At 36.7% G+C, this 25,517-nt stretch overlaps 1 protein-coding gene across 11 annotated transcripts in view; it reads left to right on the top strand.

The window, feature by feature from the left end:
* The first annotated feature begins 4,643 nt into the window (after nucleotides 1-4,643).
* The window catches only part of CNOT4 (CCR4-NOT transcription complex subunit 4), a 116,599-nt gene continuing 95,725 nt past the window's right edge, over nucleotides 4,644-25,517 (top strand). For 5 of the 11 annotated variants that reach the window (XM_081038608.1, XM_081038605.1, XM_081038606.1 and 2 more), the window contains exon 1: nucleotides 4,654-4,877. The gene's annotated coding sequence lies outside the window, so the exon portion shown is untranslated. Of the gene's footprint in view, nucleotides 4,878-25,517 lie in introns of all 11 variants that reach the window. The other 6 variants (XM_081038609.1, XM_081038607.1, XM_081038603.1 and 3 more) reach the window with 3 other exon arrangements.

Here is a 25,517-nt window from a genome sequence, read left to right as displayed (position 1 = left end):
GTCATTATCTCCCAGTGGAGGCTTCCTGCAATATCTTCCTAACTGGTCTCTCCACTTCTACGTTAGCCACTTATCTTTGATCCATTCATCACATGGCAGCTACCCTGATCTTTTGAAAAGATAAATTGATTTATGTCACTCTTCTGCTGCAAATCCCTTCAACGGTCTCTTAATCTACTTGGAATAAAACCCAAATTCCATGTAAAACCCTGCATAATCTGGATTTTGCCTTCTTCCCTAACCTCCTCTCCTACCACGCTGCCTTTGGATGCCCTAACTTCACTGGCTAACTTTCCATTCCTGTAATAGGCTAAACTCATTCCTGTATCAGGGTCTTGGCACAGGCTATTCTACAAATGGGTGATCCTTTCTAATCCTTTAAATTTCAGATGAAGTTATCCCTTAGAGAGGCTTTCCAATCTAAAGCAAATCCCTTCCTTATATTTCTATTACTCTGTTCCTTTTAATTCCTGATCCTCAGACACATAGTGCTTTACTTATTATTTTCTTGTTTTCTGTTTTCTCTTTTAAATCCAAACATCTTTGAGGGAGCTTAGTGCTTTGCTTATTACCATCTACCCAATATTCAGCACTCAAATACTCACTAAATAATTAAAACTAAAAGAAAATATGTAATGATAAAACTCAAAAGTAAATGGGTTTTTTGAAAAAGCGGCCCACAAATAAAGTGACATTAATATTCATTAATATTAAATGAATAGTAATCTGGCCCTAACAGGGGTCATAAAACTGATCATTTCCTTTGGCCCAGTAGGTCTACATTTGAGACTATATCCTAAGAACAACTTGAAAATTTTATTTATTAAAAATATCCATATTTTCATAATTTTTGAAGGTTGAAAACATGGGAAACCCATAATGTTGTTGATCATTAAACTTCCCCTGGTTTCATTCTCCTCTAGTTTAGATAAGCCCAACTATATGTTGCTTCTATGCCAGAATCCTAGCAGATAAGCATTATTAGAGGGAAAAAAAAATCACTATGTTGGGCAAAATATAATTGCCATGATTTTTAAGTTCACCAGTCTCAAATGAACAATTATTATTTCCCTGAAATGTTTTTATGATGAAGCTATTCTCCTACTCTCTACAGATGCTATTTTAATACTCACCATTCTTTTACTAAAGGACAAGGCCATTTAAGTTAGAAAATCTGAGAGTCATTCATAAGAACGTCTCCATTATCCAGTTCATTACCAAGTCCTATTGTTTCAGTCTCAAAAAATGTATCTATAATTTACCTCTTTTCTATCTTCACTGTCACCGTAATCAGAACCAACATCTAGATAACTGAAACATTCTCTTAGTTTCTCTATTTTCATTCTTTCTTTTCTCCTATCCATTTTCCACATAGCAGAGTGATCCATTTTTTTAAAATATATAAAACTAACTCATACACACAACAACAAATCAATACAGCAACTTATAAAGAAAAAGTTTTATTCTCCCTCCACCCCTTTCCAATTGCAATCCCCCAAGGTAACCAACCACACACTAAATATTTTATGAGTGTGTATTCTCCCATTCTTTTTTTTTTTATGCTCTATAGAAATATATTCAAATATTTTTTGGTTGGCGCTTTTTAAGTTTTCTCTTTTTTATATAGCCATATAATATTCCAGAGAATGGAAGTACAAAAAATTAATAGCTTTCCCAGTAATGGACATTTAGTAGCATGATCTTTTAAAATGTAAACTAGATCATGCCTCTTTCCTTCAAAGGCTTTCCTTTATTCATGGAATAGGATCTACATTTCCTACCAGGGCTTGCAAGGCTCAGGAATGGTCTAGCCCTTGCCTCTCTTTAAATTCAATCTACACCACTTCTCCCCTGGCTCACCATAGCCTACACTTGCCTTCTGGTAAGTTTTTTTCACTGCATAGTCCCTGCGTATTTTCTACTCTTTAACTTGTAAAGATCTTTCCTGACGATCCTTCTCTTCTCCACCAATCTAAACTAGGTTCCCCTCTTAAGCCTTCTCATAACATCTTGTAAACACCTTCATAGTACTCACCACCAGTTATGGTTATATATAGGAAATTATATTTATATACTTGTATGTATTTTGTACATCCGATTATTTCATCGGTGACTCCTTCACCAAGCACCACATTCTGTGAGGACAGAGACAGGGTTTTGCTGTACCACTAGAACCTAGCATAATGGTTAAAGGTAAAAAACGTTTATTAAATGAAGAGAGGTCCTACACTGAGGAATCACTAGGCAGTTAGGTAATAGAATTGAATGTTAATTAACTTTCAAAATGATATGAGAATTAAGTTTTATATAGATAAGTTTATATGAAATTATACACACACATATATGAAAAACTGGTAACATATTAATAGTATAGTAAAAGAAGCATTGGCCTGAGAGGGTAGTGACTCTGTCACTAATTAGTTGGTGACCTAGGACATGTCATTTCCTTGCTGTTAGTTTCCATGAATTAATGACTTTCAGCATGGGTGGTATTGCCCCCTAGTGTTGGATACTCAGAGAGGTAATACTGAGCAGGGGCCAGTAAGCAAGAGTCCCTGCAAAATGTGGGACTGTTTCTCACACGAAAAATTATTTTGTGTCCCTCATGAGTTTTAAATGCTCTAGTGTATGTGAAAAACCTGTATATAATGGTCTGTACAAAAAACCTGACCTATTTTACATACAAGCATAAAACTTTTTTATTTTTACATAATTCTAAAGGTGACTGTTTTAGGACTGCATTTGCAGTGGACGTTGAGGACAGATGAGTGTTGTCCACCAAAGGTGGTTAAAACACCATACCTATGTCAGTTGGCATTTGTAGCTTTCACATTCATGGGGATTTTATTTATAGTGCCAGCAAATGACGACTTGATTGTATATTCTAGACATGTTTGAGCATTTATATATTGAAATACAAATTATTGTATTATAAATTACTTTCTTTGTATTTTATATTATATAGGGCATTATATTAATTTGAAACAATATCATATATCTATGAATTTCATTTTAGCCTAATAAAGGAGATGTTATGAAAATATTTGTTACCAAAAAAAGGTGTGTTAAAAAAAAGGTGGGCAAAATAAGGTTGTGAACCATTGAATTAAGTGATGACTGATAACACTCCTAGTTCTTAATGTGATGCATCTAATCTTTAATAACAGAAAGGATTCATTTTATTTTTTATTTTCATTACTGTTTATATTTCACTATAAAATTGGCAATATAAAAAACACATAAAAATATATGTCTCCTATATTGAATGTTTAAACAGTTACCTAAAGGTGAATCCAAATGATTTCCTAAGTTTACCTGCTCGATAATTTTATGATTCTATAATTTGAAATTTATGGTAAATTGTGAGTTTATTACATATTTTAAGTTTTCACCAAATAATTGTGGTCCCTAGGCTTGACAGTGAAGAAACTGAAACACAAAGAACTAATTAATATATTAAAAACAAGAATGAAATGAAGGCTCCTCACTATGAGATTAGGTTCACAGATTTAAAATTACAACCTCTTTCCTTATTCCCCTTCTCTGTTTTAAATTTTTCATCAGCTATGACGTACTGTGCATTTGAATCATGTATTTAACAAATTGCCTCCTTTCCCTTTTCCCTCACCCCAACACACACTAGAAGAGATACAGGAAATCCTAAAGTGGGAACAAGGAGTTTTGCGTTTTGCTCACCCACATATTCCGATGCATAGAACAGTACCAGGCACACAGGAGCTCAATGAGTATTTGCTGAATGAATGGAAGAATACACGCAATAAGTAAAAACGACCGCTTCGAGCGGCACCCTCACCAGAATTCTAGGAGGCGAGAGGGAGGAACCCGGACATTGACTGATTTTTGTGACCTGGCGCTCGTAGGAATTGCAGGTGCATTCTTCTATTCTTTGGGATGTACTGATGTGTGAGGACTTTGTGACTTTGTGCGCAGGGCTGTCCAGGCTGGGAACCGAACCAACAATAATTTGCACCAAAGTTCGCATAACGTTCCTAAATTCTTATCATCAGAAACACGTTTTTGTAAGTGCATGGGTTTCCCGTTCTCTCGTATAGGACAATTTAGGATATTTCTTCCGTGGAGATTAACAGCGAGGACGGGATCAAGGGTAAGTGACTCCAAAATGCGCAAACATGGGAAACCAGTTAACGCTCACTTTTCGCAAACAGATACCAATTCAGCATCGAATTCTCACCCTAGATCAAATCCCGCGCTCCTCTCACCTTCCCAACCTGCCTTTACCCCGCCTCCTTTAATATCTATGGTGGGCGGGGCACAGAAGAGACGTTCTCAGCTCCTCCTAAATTGGTTAAGCCCGCGGCGAGCTTTGGTAAGCTCGTCTTTTGAGCAAACACGGAGAAAACGGAACCACTTACGAAGACCGCCGACCAAATGACAGCGTGCAGCAGCACACGAGGGCAGACAAGGAAGCAAAACACGAAGAAAGGCGCCGTCTTGCAGCCACGTGAGGTGGGCGCTCCCATCCGCCCTAAGAGTGAGAACTTCAACTCCCGGCTTGCAGCTGGGCGGTTACCCTCCAAAGACTACGACTCCCAGGGTGCCGCGGGAGGAGCCGCTCGCCGCTCCTTCCGCCCCTCCCCCGCCCCTCCCTGCCGAATCGGTGTGCGCCTGCGCACGGGAAGCCGGAGGAGTCTTACCCTAATGTAAGATGGTGGCCCGTCTGGCTGTGGAACCCACCGAAAGCTGAGAGTCTCTCTCTCAGCCGTAAAGGTCGGACTCGCTGAAGCAATCAGGCCCGGTGCTGAAGAGTTTTTTCCCCGACACTCGTTCAGTGGTCTCTCGTGAGGACGCGGCCGCGCGTGGAGTCGGCGGAGGGAAAAGCGAGGCAAGTCAGGCGGGTGAGTCTCTGCGGGGCTGGGCTTAGGGGAAACCCGGGGCTGACCGGTTACGAGAGCGCGGAGGCTTCGCTGGGATTGTGCAGGCCGCACCCCCTCGCCGCCACCCCCCGCCTCATCCTCACCCTCCTCTCTCTGGGTCTTCCTCCGTCTCCCCTGCCTCCCTCGCCCCTCTACGCCACAGCAGTTACCGCCCGGAAAGGGGAGCGGGGCGCGGGGCGGCGCGGCGGCGGGCGCCGACTCCTCGGAGCATTTCTCCAACGGGGGAGCCGAGGCGGCTTTCGGTCTTGAGCTCTCTGCCTTCCGTTTGTGTCGGGGCAGGAGCCTGAGGGGCGAGGACTCCCGTGTTCTCAGCCTCCTTCCCCCTCCGTGACGCCCTTCCCCGGGGCCCCCGGCTCCCCGGACCCAAGCCATCACTTGCACTCGGACCCGTGTTGCCGCTGCTGCTCGTTCGGCGCACTGCTCCGTGCCCACTCGCCCTGCCGCCTGTTTTCTGCTCCCCCGCGCCCGCGCTGCACTTAGCCTTGGCCCTCTTCTTGTGCTCGCCGGCAGCCCCCGGGTGACCTGCCGCCGTCGAGCTTCTCCCGACGGGCAGCCGTCCCTCGTCGGCGCATCTGTCATTTCCGAGCGGCCCCTTGAGTATCTACGTTATGCTGCCGATCGTTCTGACCCACCTGTTTCCCCGCTTTCTTGGGGACGGTCCGTTGCTTCCCGCTAGCCTGTGTCCTTTCAACATACAGTTCCAGAAAAAAAAAAAAAAAAAAAAGGGGGACGCCCGGGGTTGGCCCCTGGCGAGTCGAGAAGTTGGAAAGTGAATGAAATGAGGTAGGGGACCAGGAAACGTTCCGAGCCCAGAGCGTGTATTGAGGCTACTCCGGAGAGGGACGTTTCCCTTTTGCTTTCAGTGATTTGTGGATTATTCTCTCTGTAGGGAGAGTTTTTTTTTTTGTTTGTTTGTTTGTTTGTTTATTTTGTTTTTGCTTTTTTTTTTTTTTTTTTTTTTGCTTTTAATGCACCGGTTTGTCTATGCTCCTAAGCGTTCTTCTGGATTGCCTCTCCCCAGGACATTTAACGTAGGCGCCGATTATCCTAACAAAATACTAGCCTGGGCATTTCAAAGTAAGATAAGTCCGACACGACCAAATTTCATATGTGAACAGAAGCAAATGTAAGTGACATTTTGATGTATATGCAGGCTATATGTGGGGTACAGATTCCATCTTGAGAATTGATTATTGACTAAGTGAGTTACATGGTCTGCTTAATTGATGACATTTTATTTGTGGTGCGAGTGGAAATTTCCTCTCCGGCTAATGTCAGACTTAGTATTTTTGGATTTGGGAAGTTCTTTCTTTTAACATTTCTAGAATGGTAGGTATCTGAATAAATTTGTTCTGTGTGTGTTTTTGTTTTTGTTTTGAAAATCCATGAGGTATGTATGCAAAAGATGTGTTTTTTTTTTTTCCTCCAAAATTAAATCCCTCATTTTTTCCATAGAAAAGAAGAGGGCTGAGGGAAGGAGATGACAAAGTGCAGATACATCATTTGGTGGTACTCACTGTCATTATCTACATTAAAAAGCAGAAAACTAGAAGCAAGAGGTGGTTTATGATCTCTATATTTTGGAGACAGCTAAATTGAAACATACTGACTAACGGCATAATGGGAAGAGGGAGCTTTTGCTGTAATCAGACCCTGGTGAAATAAAGAATTACCGTGAAATCAAGCAGGATTACATAGATCAGATACATACATCTCAAATTTAAACATAAGTAAGACATTGTGTCCTTAAGATACATGTGAAAATGTTAAAATTCATAGTAGCAATCTCATGCAGCAATATTCCTCTTATTTGCAAAAGTAGTAATATCTCAAGTGTAAATACAGATACATACAGTTACTCTTAATCACTTGTACACATTACTGTATTGTGATTTTTACCAATTTTACCTCTAATACTTGAAGAATATTACATTTAGTATTTTTGTCACTTAATTGTGATAAATGGCCTGTTTTATCAAATGTAAGCTGAGGTTAGAAAAGCTGTTTATAAAACTTATTTTTTCCTTTTAGCCACTTAAGCTCCAATTTGGGGAAACTAAATTAAGTCCCTACTCTTGAGAATTAGAAGTAATTTATATAGCAAACCTTGCCCTAACTTATAGCTTGAGGTTTTTAAAAAAATACTGCTTTCATCTAATTTATCAATAGGAACATGTATAATACAATTGATCTTTACTCTTAAGTAAATAATGTTAACTTATAGCTTGAGGTTTTTAAAAATATATTACTTTCATCTAATTTATCAATAGGAACATGTATAACACAATTGATCTTTACTCTTAAGTAAATAATGAATTTTATTTTTCATTGTAATATGCTGGTGGAGAAGCTTTCTACTTTCAACAAGCCCAACACGCAGGTTTAGAAACCCTTGGCAGTTGTACTTGTCTGAATTGTAAGCAGTGTGTTCTAGGAGAGGACTGTGTGTCTGGCAGAAGAGAAAAAAATATTTTAATACATCTTTTGTAATTTTTTTTTTTTTTTTGCCTCAGTAAGTAACATTCTCAGGTAATTTTCTCCACTCCATCCTTTTTTCCTGCAATCATCTAATTCTTAGTTTCAGCACTTTGAAGTCAAAATGAATTTCATTTGGGATCTTTAGCACATCTAAAGGTATCTAAAGTTCTTTGACAGTTTGAGAGGAAATAGGGAGCTGAGATTTCAGAATGATTTTGTATATGGTTTAAGTTTTTAGATGTAACGTTATGAGCATTGCAGCTTTGTAGTGCAATAGGTAGTTGTTGTTTTTTGGTTAGTATGCCAGATTCAGGTTTTGTTTTTGGTAGTTTATCAGGTTCAGTTGTTGAATTCTTCAGATGGATATCTATAGGAAAGTTTTTGAACATCAATTACTTAAAATTGACTTACTATAAAATTTGTTTTTATAAAGTTGCATAGACAAATCTGTAATTATATTGAGATGAGACAGTTATAATCAAATGGCCAAATGCAGGAAAATTGTAAAGCCCTCAACTTCAGTCTAAATGGGAACACTGGTGATAACCTGAAATTCATTACTATGTAAAAGAAAGAGGGTGTTGGTTAAGGATGAACTCCTTGGATTAAGGGAGTTTTATTTTAAAAATGATTTTACATGTCTTAAGAGAATGAAAAACTATCTTCTCAGCTTAAGCAGTATGATTTTAGAAGTCTTCCTTTTCTCTCCTTCCCTACTCATGGTTTTAAGGTGAAGCTACACTCTTCATTTTAATAGTTAAAAAAAGGTTTTTTTGGTGCCTGTAAATAATACTCAATTGGATCTATTTCAGCTCAGTGTTATTATATTTATAGACCATTCAAGTGAAATAGAAAGTTTTGATTTGTGAAAACTTCAGCCTCTGCTGAAAATTTAGTTAGTTTACAGTCATTAAGTACAGTACCTGCCTTGACTTTTTGTGAAGGAAGTTAACATTTGGCTCAGTTGGTTCCAAAGAAAAACAGTAGGGAAATAGGTTATCGAAATTTTTAGTGTTCTAGAAATAGTATAACTAGAATGTACTACATACTTTTCTCAAAGGATTTCTTAATCTAAGTGGAGCTTGTAAGTGGTTTTCATCCCATTGGAATAGCATGTGTTAGATAAAACTTGTTAACACATTCTGAGATTTTAAAAATTGTATGTTACCTCAGAGATAATAGGAAAGATCTGCAAATGTCCATTCTCATGTAAAGTGTAGCAATATCCTTGATATTTGAAGATATGTATGTTTTTTCAAAAGTTGAGTGAGAGTACACAATTATAAACATAGCATGATTTACTGAATTATTTAGTGATACAAGGAAAGAAGGTAAGTGGAACTTTTAAAATCATATTTAGTGGTTTTCTGAAAGAATTTTTTTTCAGAATTGTTTTTAATCTTGTTATTATGTAGCCTTCTTTATTAGAAAAAATTGTGTGGTAAATGGCAACTTTTTCAAGTGTAATGATATAATCCAGTGAGTTTTGTCACGTTTCTTTTTCATAGTATGATTCTTTCATTTTTTTAAATCAGAAAGTAGTTTACAGAAGAGAAAATTTCAACAGTATTTTGGCCCCTTAGGTTAACTTTCCCATAGCAGACTTTCTTTTACCAGAAGAGAAAAATTACTAACAAGAAGATGCTTCTTTTGCAAACTAAAAAGATGATTATTTTTACTTGCTACCATAGAAAAACTTAACTTTAAAGATAGTACAAATACAAGACAATTTGAGTATGCGTTTTTTTCCCGAAGGAGTTTATTTGTGTGGATAGTTTCATTCTTACTAAACTCTGTTTATACACGAGAGTTTTCCTGTTTTAAATTTTAATTGCATTGGGTGATGGGCAGATGATCTATTACTATTAGGAAAAACCTTGCTATTTGTATCTGTGTATATGTCAAGTATCTGTTCAGAATCATTTTTTTTTTAAGTAATGGTAACTGAAATCTCACCTCTTGAGTATTTAGAGAAAATTAGAGAAGGGGAAATCAGAATAATTAGATTGGTTTGTATAAACGTCCATAGCCAGTTTGGGGAGAAAAAGTGAAGGGGAAAAAAACAGTGTAATTAGAAGAATAAAGATAATAGACGTTGTATTACTGCTTTTGGAAGGAATTAATGAATAATGTAGTGAATAATGTTGTGGGGAAAATTGTAGTGATTGAATTTTGAAAAGTAGCTACGGACAAATATCAAAGGGATAGTACATTCCTTAGCAGTAACAAACGGATACATTGTCATTAAGCCAAATATCTGAAATTTCTTAAGCATGTTTTGCAGTCCTTGAAATAAAGAGGAAGTGCTAATTTTTCTTATTATTTAAGAACCTACTAATTCATCCTGTTAAGGGGTGCTGATGTCTTCAGATTGTGAATTTCCTGAAATAACATTGGCTGATTTGTACAATTTTTTTTCTTATTTTCTGCTTTTCCTGTTTTGCTTTGATTTTTTTTTTTTTTTTTAACTAATGTTTTTTGGTTTTCAGCAGTTGTTTGGGTGGACCCATTTGTGAAGGCAGTAATTGAGTAAATATTTGAAATAAGCAGTTTTTCTTTTGGTAGTAAGATTAATTTTTGTTTTGATGGAGATCCCCTCCATTTTGATTAGTTTTTTCCTCTGATTTTTATTAATTCTTAGATAAGAATTAGGATCATGCAAGTTCCCTGCCAAATTAGATCTCTCTAGGAAAACCTTTTCTTACTCTTAATGGGGACCTAAGCATTTGTTGGGGGAAAAAATGTTACAATGTATTTTGCTTTTGTCATTTAAAATTAAGTGAAGAGATTATTTGTACTTAGAAAAGTGAATTTATAATGTGAAAATTTTTCAACAAGTATAAAAGTAGACGTGAACCTCTCTATAGCTGTCACTTGAAAGATTATCAATTCTTAGCCAATCTGGGTTCATCTATATACCCAGTTACTTTACTCCTTGTCTCCTCTCATTGACCTGGGTTATTTTGAAGCAAATTGGAGTTGCCACATTATTTCATTTGTACTAGAACTCTTTTGACATAAAATACCTTGATTTTTAAAAAAAATCAGGATTATTCAATAAGTTTGTCAAATAGTCTTTGAGTACTTATTATGAACCCACTTCTTGGGAAATGGCCCATCTCTTTTAAGAGTTTATTATCTCGTTGGGTCTGCTTTCATAATAATATATTGGAATTATCCAAAGCTTTATACAAATAATGTGTGGTACATATAGTCTGAGTCCAGTATGTTGGTGTAGGGGTATCTTCAGACTAAAGTTCTAGGAGTGGGGCTTCCCGGAGAAAGTGGAACTTGAATAAAGAATATGTGCTATCTGCCTAGGAAGAGCATCTCCAGAAGGAGAACATTCCATACATTCCATGTGTGGGATGGAAACATGAGCAAACATTTATTGATGGGACCAGCATGATGTGAGATGGATGTAAGGAATCTGATCGCAGTAGAATAAGGTGTTAATTTCTGGGAATGGTGTCACAGAAGTTAGTGTAGTAGGGCCGAGCTAGATTATGAAAGGTGTATTCAGTGTCAAGGTGGATTTGATCTGCTAAGCAGTAAGGAGCAATTAGAGGTTGGTAGGGGGCAGAAGATGACATAATAAAAGAGCTTTTTAGAAAGATTGCCCTTTCAGTAGTGTGCAGCATATTTTGGGGTTGACAGTTGAGTGTGAAAAATTAACATCTAGGCCACAGAGGAAAGGGGCCATCGGAGAGATGTTAGTGCAGAAATTCTACAGGATTTGGCAGCTAATTGATTCCATCTTCTCTTTAGTCCCTTTAGTCACTTACATACAGAAGTGATATCAAGGTTTTAGAGAATGGAGAACTGAGAAAACTAGATCTATTTGTCTTTGATAGTAAACTGCATTTATTATCGAAGTCCAGCTTTTGGAAAGGAAGTGATGCATGATTATTCAAATAACAGTGTCAAAAGATTTCAGCAGAAAATAGCTACCAGTGTTTTCAAATACTTTCTATTTCCAAGTAGTTTTAGATACTCACTCACTGCGGAATAAGAGTTGGGAAAATAATTACATGGTAGTAAAGAGATGGAGCATATTTCATTTGTAAAAGATATTTGTGCCTCATCTGCTTATGTATGTGTGAGTTCAGAAAGGGTATTAGGAAACTTATATTTGAACAGCTTATAACCAGTATATATTATTGGGTATCTTTAAAATTTAATAATGACCTGATTAAAGCAGAAGAAATTCTGATGAAATAGGGCACTAAATATTGTTAACTCCCTTAAGAATGGATAAGGTTAGATCAGCAGGCCAAAGAAAAATGTAGGGACATTATTAAATGAAAATTTAGTCTTTATTTTGGTGTACTTTGTTTTGCAAAGGTATTATTAAAAACAGATCTGGTTTAACAGTAGCCACATTTGTTTTTTTTTGGAATTTTTTAAAGTTTTGAGATGTTAGAAGTTATTCTTCTCTGTGTTTTCGTTTGTTGACTCTTCATTAAGCCAACTTTCTTCATCAATTTGTATTTTTGGATAGCAGGCTTTCTTTGTTTTGTGAAGGAAAATTTCATATTTTACCTTATGGAGCGGGGTGGGGGGAAGTAGATTTCTTGCTTCTGGCTTTGCAAATAGTAGCTGGATAACACTGTATTGCCATTTAATCTTTTCCTGCTTCCTTCAGTAGGACGAGTATCCCCTCTCCACAGCAGATAGCTTGCGGATCTCAAGAATTCTCACAATTGAGTGAAAACATCTCAAGCTTAGGTGCTTACAACTTCAAAATTAAATTTATCTTAATTTACCAATCATTTTTGTTTCTGTTGTTATAAAAGATATGACCTACCATTACTGCCATGCACTTTTTAGGTACTTGGGAAATACTAGTAAGGATAAAGACGATGATGCAATATAGTACATTATTGGGCAATATCTGTTTTTCATTGACATTCCTTCCATCCTAAGACTTTAATTCTGGTAACGTGAGCTATTTTTGGCATTTTTTACTTTATTTAGCTGGTCATGTGTGCCATTTAATATGGTCACTGTAATAGAAAGCTGTTGCCCTCTCCTTGGGAGTTTGTTTTAACAGGGGCTTTAATGTGTTAATTTTGGATTTAAGATTGAATTGAGATCCCCTGTGTGCAGGAGAATCTTGAGAGGGATTATATGTTTTTTCTCATTGCCTGCCACCAGTGTATGTGGGAGAGAAGTAAATATCAAATGTGTAGTATAGTATTTGAGACTATCTTCAGTGGTAGCTGCTGATCCATTCCTTGCCCCAAGAAATTTTAATTTAACTCCCTGGAGTGTGGAGCCACTGATAAGTGTCATGGTGGGTGGTGGTGGGGAGAGAAACGGCTTCCTGTTCCTAAAATCTCAGGTTTTAATAACTTGAATTAATCTCAGATTGTTAACACTTTGTGTATTTTTCATTCATACGATTCTTGGGAGGGAGCTGATTTTGTGTGAGTGGCTTTCGGAGTGCTTTGGATAGCCAGGAGGTAGGTGAATTATAAACCCAGGATGAAAGGAGAGGCAGGATAGAAAGTGGGAAGACTTCACATTCTAATAACGGCTACTGGGAAGTTTTGCCTGAGGCGTTCATGGCCCTGGCTCTTTGCTGCCTTTGGCTGCATACTTTAGGTTTTTCTAAGTTAGGCTCTCAGTACTTAAAGGCAAACTGGTGTCCATGTTGGCTTCTGCATTTTAATCTCTCCAGCTCAAACCCTGACAATTTTTGTGTCTTTTCTCTGCCAGAGGGTAAGGGGAAAGAGAAGAAAATGGTAGGTATGGTGCTCCCCATCTGCTCGCATGTTAGAGTTGTGCCATTTTAAGGTATTTTAATGGAAGAACCTCTGCCTTTCATTTTTAATTTTATGTAATCGGTTATAAAATAGCTTGATGAATTTACTAAATGAATCTCCAGAAACCTTTTGAAAGGTCTTTTAGTCATAGAGTTGGTGATAGGTTGAAGAGTACCTTTATGAGTTAGATGTTTAGTGGAACTTCTTTGGAATTTTTTGCTTCTACTACAATCTTTTCTGTTATACTGGACCTTGTTCTAGATGTGATTTTGCTTCCCAAAAGTACAGTTAGTAGTTTGTCTTTAAGGTGGTTAGCTTCCCTGAGTTGTACTCAAGTCTGTTTGATCCTGATGAAAACAAGTATGACAGGAAAATACTTTAAATAGAACATTTGTTTGTCATGTGTCACCATATATTCTTTTATCATGCCTAGCAAACATTTTCAGCAGCTTTGGAGAACTCTGAATAATATGTGAAGTGTTTGTGTTTATAGATTGTGCTTTTTGTTATATACTGCTAAATTCTAGAATTTTGAAGATTTGGCATGATATTAAAGGAAATGTTATTCTTCAGTATTTGGAGTGCAGGGCTAACTTAAATGATTTTTTATAGTTGAACATAGTTCTCAGTAGTTTTCCAGGCAAGCCCTTTGAACTCTCCCTATTTTTATTTATTGCTCCTATGGGAAGTATACAGTATAGTATGGAGCCAGACTGAGTGTGAATCTTGGCTCCAACACTTAATTCTTGCCAGACCGAGAGCAAGTCACTTTTTACCCTGTCTGGGCCTCAGCTTCCTCAGTTGTATGATGGAGATAACTAGGATTGTTGTATGGAATAAAGGAGTTAATATACATAAAGTGCTTGGAATAGTGTTTGGCAAATAGTAAGCCCTGTATACGTGTTTGCTATTTTTATACATTTCAAAGAACTAAAAAAAACATCCATTTTTGAACACTTGCCTTTTTATTCAATGCACTTTTGCATGCTTAGATACTGGACATATGTTTTTCCGTAGTTATTTGATCAGCTGAAAACACAGGTAATATGTTTGAGGGGAAATCAAAGAACTGGCCTTCCTGGAATTTTTTTTTGAATCATGGAATAATGATAAATGAGCATGGATAGGTATGATGGAAAATATTATGGAGCGTTTTGAACTCAGAGAAATTTAGATTTGGTTGATAAGGGGAATCATTGCAAGATTTTGTTTTTTACTTTTTAAAGTCAGGAGAGTGATATGTTTAAAATAGTGTTTAGGGCAAGATAGTTTTGAGTGTTATTGGTAGCATAGAAAGTTGTTTTTTTTGTTTTGTTTTGTTTTGTTTGTCATGTTCACTGATCAATCCAGAGTACGTGGTGGAGAGAGAAGGTGCTCAGTAAATATTTATTGGATGACTGAACCTTAAGGGAAACTGAGTTAACAGAGAGAGAAGCACAAAGGGCCCTAATTAAACTTTTGATATCCCGACTTTTAAGGGACAGAAGTGAAAAAAGTTATTATTAAAGGTACAATTAGGGAGGTAGAGGAAAATGAGAAAGTGTAAGTCTCAGGAAACAGATTTTTCTAGGAGAGAGGTCACAGATAGGGATAGGAAGAAGCATGGTATCGCTTCTATTTCAAGAAGAAAAGACATTGACATGGTCTAACACAATATTCAAGGAGAATGAGAATAGTTAAGCCCCTAGGCTTGTGGTGTCATAATCACTAACCACGTTAGAGCGATTTCAGTAGACTGGGAATATAACTGGGAATGTAAATGAAATCGGGGGGACGGTAGGAAGATGGTAAGTGGAGATTGTCGGTAAAGACCACTCAGTCTAGAAAATGTCTGGTAAAATGGCAAGAAGACATTATCATAGCAGCTTTCCTAGTTATTGAATGTGTATTTTTAGAGATGTGTATTAGAGATGAGAAAACTGGAAGCCGTTTGTGCTGGATGTTAAGTTCTGTAGTAGACAATACACGTGCTTTTTCGAGCCTCTTTTACTTGCTAAGTCTGTAATCTTGAGGCAATGGTAACACCTATTTTATGGAGCTATAGTGAGGATTAAATTATTTAATCCCTTAAAAACACTAGAACAGTGCTTGGTATGTGGTAAACATTTGGTAAGTGTTAGATGTTATTGTCGTCCACTGCTATAGTGGAGTAGAGGGTAGGTAGGATTGGAGGCTGGAAGAGAAGAAATAGAAAAATAAAGAAATTAATAAAATTATTGCCAAGTAGTAGTAAGAACTTAACGAAGAAGCCTTAGAACGTTTGTCCTGGCTATTCCCTCTCTCTGGAGAACACTTTTCCAAATATCAACATAGCTATCTCAGCTTCTTCAGACCTTTGTTCAAATCATCTCCTTTCCCCTAGGCCTACCCTGGCTATTTATTTACAATTAAGATACCGTTATTTGCATTGTTTTACTTTTTCCTGTAATATTTATCTTCAAACATATAAGCCACTTATTCCTAATACATGTGCTGTTTGTTGTTGATCTCCATCCACCAGGGTAAGGGTGGATGTTTGTTTCCTTGATGTGTCCCAGGTTCTGGGAATAGTACTTGCTGCATAGTTGGTGCTCAGCATATGCTTTTGGAATGAGTAAGTTATTTACCATTGAAGTTGAGTGGATGGAGAAATGAGTTCAAGGACTGGTGGTGGTGGTGATACTTTCTTGGAGGAGAGTCAATTTTTCTGAGATTGATGTACACTGCATAAAAGTTGACCTGCAAGACTTCCTCGTCTTCAAATGAGGTTTGAGTCCATTTTGATACTGATTTTCCAGGAAATCACTTGGGAAACCCATTTAGCTGAGGAAAGGAAAATATAAGATGAATGCCTTTTTTTGCTACAATAGTTATATTTTACATTTGATTAGTTAATAAAAGCATATCTTTGAGTGCTCATTAAGATGCTATGAACTGTTTGTTTTGTTAATTAAAAAACATTCTGTAACAGCCTTAGGAGCACATGACAGTTTCCTTGCAAGCGTCATTCGAGGTGAAGGGAAGCCCTTTGCACTGAGGCTGAGAGCATGCTTGCCCAGACTGTTGTGTTGTGTTGACAGGGAGATACCCCCGCCCCCCACAGCACTCACAGCCTTGACACTATTATTTGCCTGAGGTTCATCAGAACTAATCTTAAAATATCCTTTACCCGTTTTTACGTTGTTACCACCAGTCTCTCAGGTGACATTCATGTCACACTTCAGTCATCACAATGTTCTGAATGATGATTCCTAACTTTTCACTCCTCTCCATCGTTAGCAAAATCTCCTGTATCCTTGTTTTTCCCCCTGAACATTTCCTCTACTCTCTGCTTTTTTTCTGAGGAGATGTTTCCTCTGCATCCCTCTTACATATTGGCTATTAAGTTTTTCACTTTATTATTCATTTTTAAAAATTTATTCAATTACAGTTAACATTCTGATGATTTTATATTAGTTTTAGGTGTATAGCTTAGTGGTTAGACTTTTATATAATTTATGAAGCGATCCTCCTGATTAGGCTAAACCCAACTGGCACCATACATGGTTATTACAGTATTACTGACCATGTTCCCTGCGCTGTACTTTACATCCTGTGACTGTTTTGTAACTACCAATTTATACTTCTTAATCTCTTCACCTTTTTCACTCAGTCCCCCAAACCTCTCCCATCTTCATTTTTTTCTTATATGCCCCCATCAAGGGTCAGTGGGAATCCCATGCACTGAGATTTAAGACCGTATTTCCCATTCTGACTTCCTCCATTGAATAGTAATGAAAGAGGGAGACTGGTTCTACTGAGCCTGGAAATGAGGCAGATGTCCTCTGTTCTCCTCTCTTCCCTAAAACTGGTCTGTTAATAGGTGATATTGTCCATAAACCCTCGTGTTTGCTGGCATCTACTGCCCTCTAGATTACGCCTTATCTTTTCTTGACTATTTTAGCTCCCAGTTCACTGTCATTCTTGCTAATACTATGCCTCTTTTAATTCTTGGTAATTTCAACATATACCATCTATGATCCTTCTAATACTGTGGCCTCTTAAGTTCTAAAATTCCTCTTTAATGACCTTGCTCTCTACCCTCTCACAGCCATTCACTCCATCGTCATATCTTATACCTTGTTATTACCAATAAAGTGAACCCCTCCATAAATATTAATTCATGCAACCCCCTCTCTGACCACCATCTATATTTTCAGCTCATTCCACCTGGTACCCCAACTCAGCAATCTTACTGCCGTTAGGATCTCCAGTCCGCAGAGGCTGTTCCCTTTGCACTGTCCTTTGCCCCCTTGGTTACCTTTCTTCCTTACCTCGCATACATTCTTTACTAGTGGTCAGCCACTGTGACAGTCAGCCCCTTGAATGCGTCCTCAACTCCCTTGCTCCTTTCTTTTTCATACTCACTTGGCAAAATCTCAGGCTTAGGTAAATCACATTCTCTGAGTGCTTCATGTCTATACCAATGTAGCTGCAAGTAACTGAAGAAAAATATACCGATATGACCAGTCTCACTTTAAACTCATGGCAGGAAACCTCAGGTGGCCCTTGATATTGTCTGGCACCGTAGTCTATGTCCTTAGTCTATTCAGTTTCCCCACTCCCAGATGACTTAGCATATACCCTTGCCCTTCTCCTCATACTTTCACCTCTCCTCACGTTCACTCTCACTTGAGGGACCTGCTTTCTGCTTCCCTACAAAACAGGAGTAGTCAGCAGAACGTTGACAGACTCCACCAGCGCTCTGTGTACCTGCTGATTTGACTCACAGACCTTGCTCGCCGTCGGTTACCGCAGATGAACTGTCTGCTTCTTTCTAATCCCAGTTCCTCTGGTTAATGTGCGTGTTCTAGTTGTTTTATCATCTTCTCTCTTATGCTTGTTCCAGTCAGGCTGTCGTCCCTACCATTGTACTAAAGTTGTTATTGTTCAGGTTTCCCAACAATGACATTGTTAAATCTAGTAGTTAGCTTTTCATCTTATATGATCAGTATACATTGATTTTCTCTCGATGTACTTGTTTCACTTGCCTTTTAGGGTACCACCTCCCCTTGGTTTTCCTCAAAATTCATTGGCTGCTGTTGCTTAGTCTTTCCTGGTAGATCCTCCTTTTTGCTTTCCTCTATCCTTGGAATATCCCAGGGCTCAGTCCTTGATTATTTTCTATCTACCCTCACTACCTTGGTGATCTCTGTTAGTTTCATCGCTTTGAATACCTTCTGAATGTTGATGACTCTCAAATTCACTCTCCCGCACTCCATATTTGTATATTTAGTTGCCTACTCAATAGCTCCACTTGAATCACTATTATAGATCTCAAACTCAACATGTCCAAAATGGAATCTTACTCTTCCCTTCCAAATCTGCCGTCCCATACTTGCTCAACACACACACACAGCCTTCCTCTTCTCAGTTGTTGCTCAGGCCAGAAATCTTGGAGTCATTCTTAATTCTGTTGCTCTCACCTCCCACATTCATTCTTTCCGTCAGGAAATTGTTGGCTCTACCTTTAAAACATACCCAGAATTCAACCAGTTTTTAACATTTCCACAGCCTTCGCTATCTCTTGCTGGGTAATTGTAATAGCCTTTTAACCAATTTCCCTGCTTTTACCCTTTTCTCTATGGTCTGTTACTATAGTCTGTTACAGCTGTCACACTGATAGTTTGAAAACCTAAGTCGGATGGCAAAAGATTTTGCTCCACGTTTAAGAAGTTTCATGAGTTGATAAGATTAGAGATTATTCTAGTTTATCTTATATCTTCTTGGCTTGGAAGTCATCTTGAATGTCAGCTTTGCTTTTGCCAGTTTTTATGGGTGAGGAAGAAGTTATCAGGCATGGGTTCATGGCCTTCCTCTCCTCTTACTAAACTCTAGCCCACACACAGGAAGACTTAACACGTGTATTCCAAAAGAAATTGGAAAGAAAGGGTCTGAGTTGGTTGCTATTCCAAAAAGTGGCTTTGAATGGAAGACTAGGCCACGCTTTCCTAATAGAGGTCTGTTATTTTACTACTACCTCTAACCTGTTTTGCAACACTTGTTTCCTTCTAATCCCTGCTAAATTTAGTATCCTCCCCCATCCCTACTATTCCACTGTTTTTCCCTACTTCCAGATAGAAATATTGTATTTATTAAGACTTTTGACTCTATTTAATTTAGTATTGTATACTTTAAATACTCTCTTTTCAGATATCCTGAAACCCATTCTTAAGACTTCCATGTGAGTTAGTTTTACTTTTGTTAACAAAGTTTCCAGCAGAATGATACTGAACATGATAGTAAAAGGGAAATTGATACAAATAGGAGAAAATGAAATGTGTAATACATTTCCCCATAATGTATTACAATTATGGGGAAATTGAAAGATATTTTTATTGGGTACTGTGAATGTACTTGTCATGATATGATGCTGATGATTTCTAGAGGAGTTATATTGTATATATATATATATAAAGAAGCTTGGATATTGGTTGGCAAAAAAGAAATTCACAGTTCATTTCTTTTATCTCTTTACAAGGCAAATGTTCTCTAATGAGTTTTCCTTTGGTTACTTTGTTTAGAGTCCACTTGTACTGGATGGGATCAACAATTACAAATTATAATATTGTATACATATATTACTATTATTTATCTTACAAATTGTAATATTGTATATATGTTACTATTGATTTTTAGATCCTTTCCAATTATTGTATGTAATCTCTTGGTCTGATATATTCCTGCTTTTTCAAGCCATTTCTTAGCAATGTGATACCTATAAACTACATACGGCTATTGAGCACTTGAAATGTGGCTAGTCTGAATTGAGATGTGCACTAAGTGTAAAATACCATTGGAGTTTGAATCCTCAGTACAAAATTATAAAATATCTCATTAGTAATTTTTAAAATAATACACGTTGAATTGATAATATTTTGGATACATTGGTTAAATAAAATTAATTACCTTATTTTTTCTTAATGTGGTTATAGAAAATATTAAATTACATTTGTGGTTTTCATTATATTTTGCTTGGACACTGCTGTTAAAAATTATCTTTCTCTTTGCCTCAACACTTTTAATTATTTTAACGCGGATAATGAGTCATTATATATTCACTAAAAATGGTGTTGATATTGTGTATTATAAAAGGATTTCTTTCTGAATTTAAATACTTTTATGTTATCCTTCTTAGTATTAACTTCCTTAAGCCCTGGTTTCTTTTTTTTTTTTTAACCAGTTGACTTTTGCCATATCCTGCTACTTAAGCATAAGTTATTCTTTCTCTACATTGCCTGGAAGAATTTTGAAGGAAGAATTTAAAAGTACCCGGGTTGATCTTATATTGACTTCTTTATATTAGGACTATCAGTAGTACGTTTTATAATCCTTCCATTAATAACATAATTTTAAAACTTACAGGTAATTTGTATCTGGTGGAAAAATAGATTGAAAAATTACATATGAGAAAAGAGAATTTTGTCTGTTTAAACATAATCCATAGTCCATAAAAGTAATCTATAATATGTTGTTGCCATAAAGGCATTAACCAAAATGACTTTGTTAGGCATTTGAAAATAATTTATTTAATGGAGAACTATTATTTTTATTATTCTCAAAGTTTCGGCCAAAGACTTGAATCTTTTTGCTTTTTAAATGATTGGAATTGATCAAAAGTTTTTTTATAAACAAGGACAATTAGGGGAAAAGAAGATACCTAGAGAGAAGAGAATGGAGATAATATAGATAATAGGAATTTGTGGGAATGAAGAAGGAAAGTCAGCTCACTAACTTCACCTTTTTTTTTTTTTTTAACTTTTTAAAGTTATTTTTTAAGTGTGTTTTTCCAGGACCCATTAGCTCCAAGTCAAGTCGTTGTTTCAATCTAGTGGAGGGCACAGCTCAAACTGGCCCATGTGGGGATTGCACCAGCAACCCTGGTGTTACAAGCATCGTGCTCTAACCAACTGAGCTAATGGGCAGCCCCTAAATTCACCTTCTTAGGTGCTTGATGGAAGAACAGCTTGATAGACTTGGGTAGACTGAAATAAGATTTTGCTCCTTGTCATTTTTTTGGATCTTAGAATACCCTCTTTACCTTTTTGATTCCTCCTAAGTTTTGAGGATAGGACTGATTTCTATTGGCTGTGTAGACTTAGATTTGGATATATCCATGAGAATAATTTCTGAATCCACCTATGTTGTATATATCAAATGCTTGTTCGCTTTTTTATGGCTGAGTACCACATTTGTTTAACATTTACTTACCTGTTGGATATTTGTATTGTTTTCAGTTTTTTTGGCTCTTACTAATGGAGCTGATCTGAATCTTTGTATACAGATTTTTGTGTAAATGTAAGTTTCATTTATCTGGAATAAATGCTGGGTCATCTGGTAAGAGCATATTTAGTTTTTTAAAAAGCTTCAAGACTGTTTTCTATAGCTGTATGATTTTGCATTCCCACAAGGATCATATGAGTTTCTCTGCATTCTAATTAGATTGAGTGTTATCCATGTTTTTTTTATTGTAGTCATTCAAATAAGTGTGTAATGATATCTCATTGTAGTTTTAATTTGTACTCCCTAATGGCTAAAGAGGTAGAGCATCTTTTCATGTGCTCATTGGCCACCTGTATATCCTCTTCGGTGAAATATCTGTTTATGTCTTTTACCCATTTTCTAATTGGATTTTTTTGGCTGTTGAGTTTTGAGGGTTCTTTATATATACTAGGTACAAGTTCTTTGTCAAATAAGTGGTTTGCAAATATTTTCTCCCAATCTGTAGTTTGCTTTTTCACCCCCTTCATTGTGTATTTAGAGCAAAAGTTTTAATTTTGTTACGACTCAATATGTCAGTTCTTCCTTTCAAGTGTTGTGCCTTTTGTGTCAAGTCTCAGAACTCTTAAGAACTCTATTCCAAAATCTTGAAGATTTTTCTCTAAATTTTTTTCTAAAAGTTTTATAATTTTACATTACAGTCTGTAATCCATTTTGAGCTAATTTTTGTATAAGATACGAGGTTTGGATTGAGATTCTTTTCTTCTTTTTAAGTCCAGTAGCTCCAGCACCTTCTGTTCAAAAGGCTATCATTCCTCCATTGAATTGCTTATGTCTGTTGTCATAATTTTTGACTGTTGTCAAAAATCAGTTGGACATATTTGTGTGGACATATTTCTGGATGGTTTTCTGTTCTGTTCCAGCTATTTACATGTCTCTGCCCCCATCAGTACCACACTGTTTTGATGACTGTAGCTGTGTAGTAAGCTGAAATATCTTGGAGAGTGATTCTTCCCACTGGATTCATCATTTTCAAAATTGCTTTAGGTCATGTAGGACCTTTTCCTTTCCATACAGATTTTAGAATAAGCTTTTATCTATTCCTGCAAAAAATAAAATCTTTCTAGGATTTTGCTGGAAATTGCATTATACTTGAAGATCTTTTTGTGGAGTATCGATATCTTTACTTGTATATTCCAATCAATGAAAATGATCTCTCCAATTATTTAGATCTTTGATTTCATTCATCAGCATTTTGTACTTTTCAGTATATAGATTCTGCACGTTTTGTTAGATTTATATCTAAGTATTTAATTTTCTTTGGAGCAATTGTAAATGGCATTGTATTTGTCATTTAGGTTTTCACATGTTTATTGTTAGTGTATATGGATGTGATTGATTTTTTGTATTAATCTTGTATCCTGTGACCTTGCAGAACTCTCTTATTAGTTCCAGGGGATATTTTTGGGTAGATTCCTTGGCATTTTCTAGAAAGTCATGTCATCTGCAAACTGGGTCAGATTTTATTTTTCTTCTGTTCCTATCTGTTTGCCTTTTATTTCCTTTTCTGACTTTATTTGCTGGCTGGACCTTCCATAACTGTTGAACAAGATTGGTGAGAGCAGCCATCCTTGCCTTGTATGTACTTGAGCTTGGGGGAAGCATATAGTTTTCACTATTAAGTTGTGGTGATAGCTGTGAGATTTTTATAGATGTTCTTTATCAAATTGAAGTAGTTCCCCCCTATTCTTAGTTCACCAAAAATTTTTATTGTGAATTTTATCAAATGCTTTTTCTGTCAATTGATATGATTATGTAATTTTTATTCCTTAGCCCTTTGATATGGTAGATTACACTGATTAATTTTTAAATGATCAACCAGCCACATGTACCCAGAATAAATCCCAATAATCTTTTTATACATTGTTGGATTTCATTTGCTAATATTTTGTTTAGGATTTCACATCTAAGTTTGTGAGAAATATTGGTCTAAAGTTTTTGGTTTTGTTTTTTGGTACTATGTTTGTCTGGTTTTGGTGCCAAAGTAATACTGGTCTCATACAATGAGTTGGGAAGTATTGCTTCTTTTTTTCTGGAAGAGAAGGTCTAAAATTAGAATTAACTCATTAAATTTTTGATAAAATTGTTCAATGAAGCCATTTGGGCTGGGGAATTTCTTTACCCGAGTTTTTAAACTATGAATTGAATTTATAACTATAGGACTATTCAGATTTTCTATTTCATCTTGATTTAGTTTTGGTATTTATGGTGTCTGAAGAATTGGTCCATTTTTTCTAAGTTGTTGATTTTATGAGAATAAAGTTATTCGTAGTATGTATTTCATTATTGTCTTTTTAAATGGCTATTGGATCTGTAGTGATAGGACCTTATTTCTTTCTGATATTTATGATTCCTGTCTTTTCTCTTTTATGTTGTCATTCTTACCAGAAGTTTATCAACTTCATTTTTTTTTAAAAAGATTTTTATTGGAGAAGGGGAACAGGACTTTATTGGGGAACAGTGTGTACTTCCAAGATTATTTTCCAAGTCAAGTTGTTGTCCTTTCAGTCTTAGTTGTGGAGGGCGCAGCTCAGCTCCAGGTCCAGTTGCCGTTGCTAGTTGCATGGGGCACAGCCCACCATCCCTTGGTGGGAGTCAAACCAGCAACCTTGTGGTTGAGAGGACGCGCTCCAACCAACTGAGCCATCCGGTAGCTCAGCGGCAGCTCAGCTCAAGGTGCCGTGTTCAATCTTAGTTGCAGGAGGCTCTGCCCACCATCCTTTGTGGGAGTCGAGGAATTGAACCGGCAACCTTGTGGTTGAGAGCCCTCTGGCCCATGTGGGCATCGAACCGGCAGCCTTCGCAGTTAGCAGCATGGAGCTCTAATCACCTGAGCCACCGGGGCCGGCCCAACTTCATATATATATATATTTTTTTTTTAACAAAGAATCAGCGTTTTGTTTCATTAATTTTCTCTATTTTCTGTTTTATTGATTTCTACCCCTTATTATTTCCTTCCTTCTGCTTGCTTTGAGTTCATTTTACTATTCTTTTGTAGTTTCTTGAGGTAGGAGTAAAGATTATCGATTTAAGATCTTTTTTTCTAAATGTAAGCGTTTGATGCTATAAAATTTCCTCTGGGCACTGCTTTTGCTACATTCCACGAATTTTGATATGTTGTGTTTTCATTTTTCTTAACTCTATGTATTTTTAAAATTTCCTTTGAGACTCCCTCTTGGGTTTGTGTTGTTATATTTTCAAGTGTGTGGAGATTTGTTGAATTCTAGTTGTATTCTGTTATGGTCCAAGAATATACTCCATATGAATTCAGTTCTTTGAAATTTGTTGGTTTGTTTTATGGCCCAGGATATTGGTTATCCGGAGGAATGTTCCACGGGCATTTGAAAAGACTGTATGAATGTATGTTCTCCTACTTATTTTGGATTGTACCTAGTCTTACTGGAATCTTAGTCTTTTTGGAATACCACCTACCTCTCTCTATACAACTCTCCCTCGACTCCGTGCCCCATCTATTCTATTTGGTTTATATCCCTTATTATTGGTTTGTATAACATCAGTCACAATTGCTTTCTTTTTATTCTTATTTTTCCCCTTAGAATTTTTTATTTATTTTCCATAGTTTCTTTATTTTCATGTCCCATGTCTCATTTGACACTTACTATAGTTTTAAACAAAATTTAACATTCTTTGTTCTAAATAGTTACTAGTTTCTATCTTGGCAATGTAATTTGTGCTTGCAGTAGCAAGTTGACCTTGAAATACTAGTATTCCAAGGTGAAATATGGTGGCGTTTTGGTGTTTTTTTTAATTCTTTCTAAAGGCACCCACATACAGTGATTCTCTGCATAAACTTAGATGGAATTAGAAATTAGATGCTCAGCATATTACTAGGCATTAAATGGGAAGAAGATTTGTACCTTCAGGCACTTCATGGGACAGAAAATGAACGCCTCCGCAATGGTTTTGATAGTAATAAGACAATAGATACCAGATACTTAACGGAGAAGTACTATAGGAATTCGGGAAAGGAGTAAAGAGTGTGGACCGGATTGATTTGTGTGGTTTTGTGAAAAGATAATATTTGAATGAGTGGTAT

This window comes from Rhinolophus hipposideros (genome assembly GCF_964194185.1).
Source record: "Rhinolophus hipposideros genome assembly, chromosome: 25".
Lineage (NCBI taxonomy): Eukaryota > Metazoa > Chordata > Mammalia > Chiroptera > Rhinolophidae > Rhinolophus > Rhinolophus hipposideros.
This window is presented reverse-complemented; position numbering and strand designations above follow the sequence as displayed.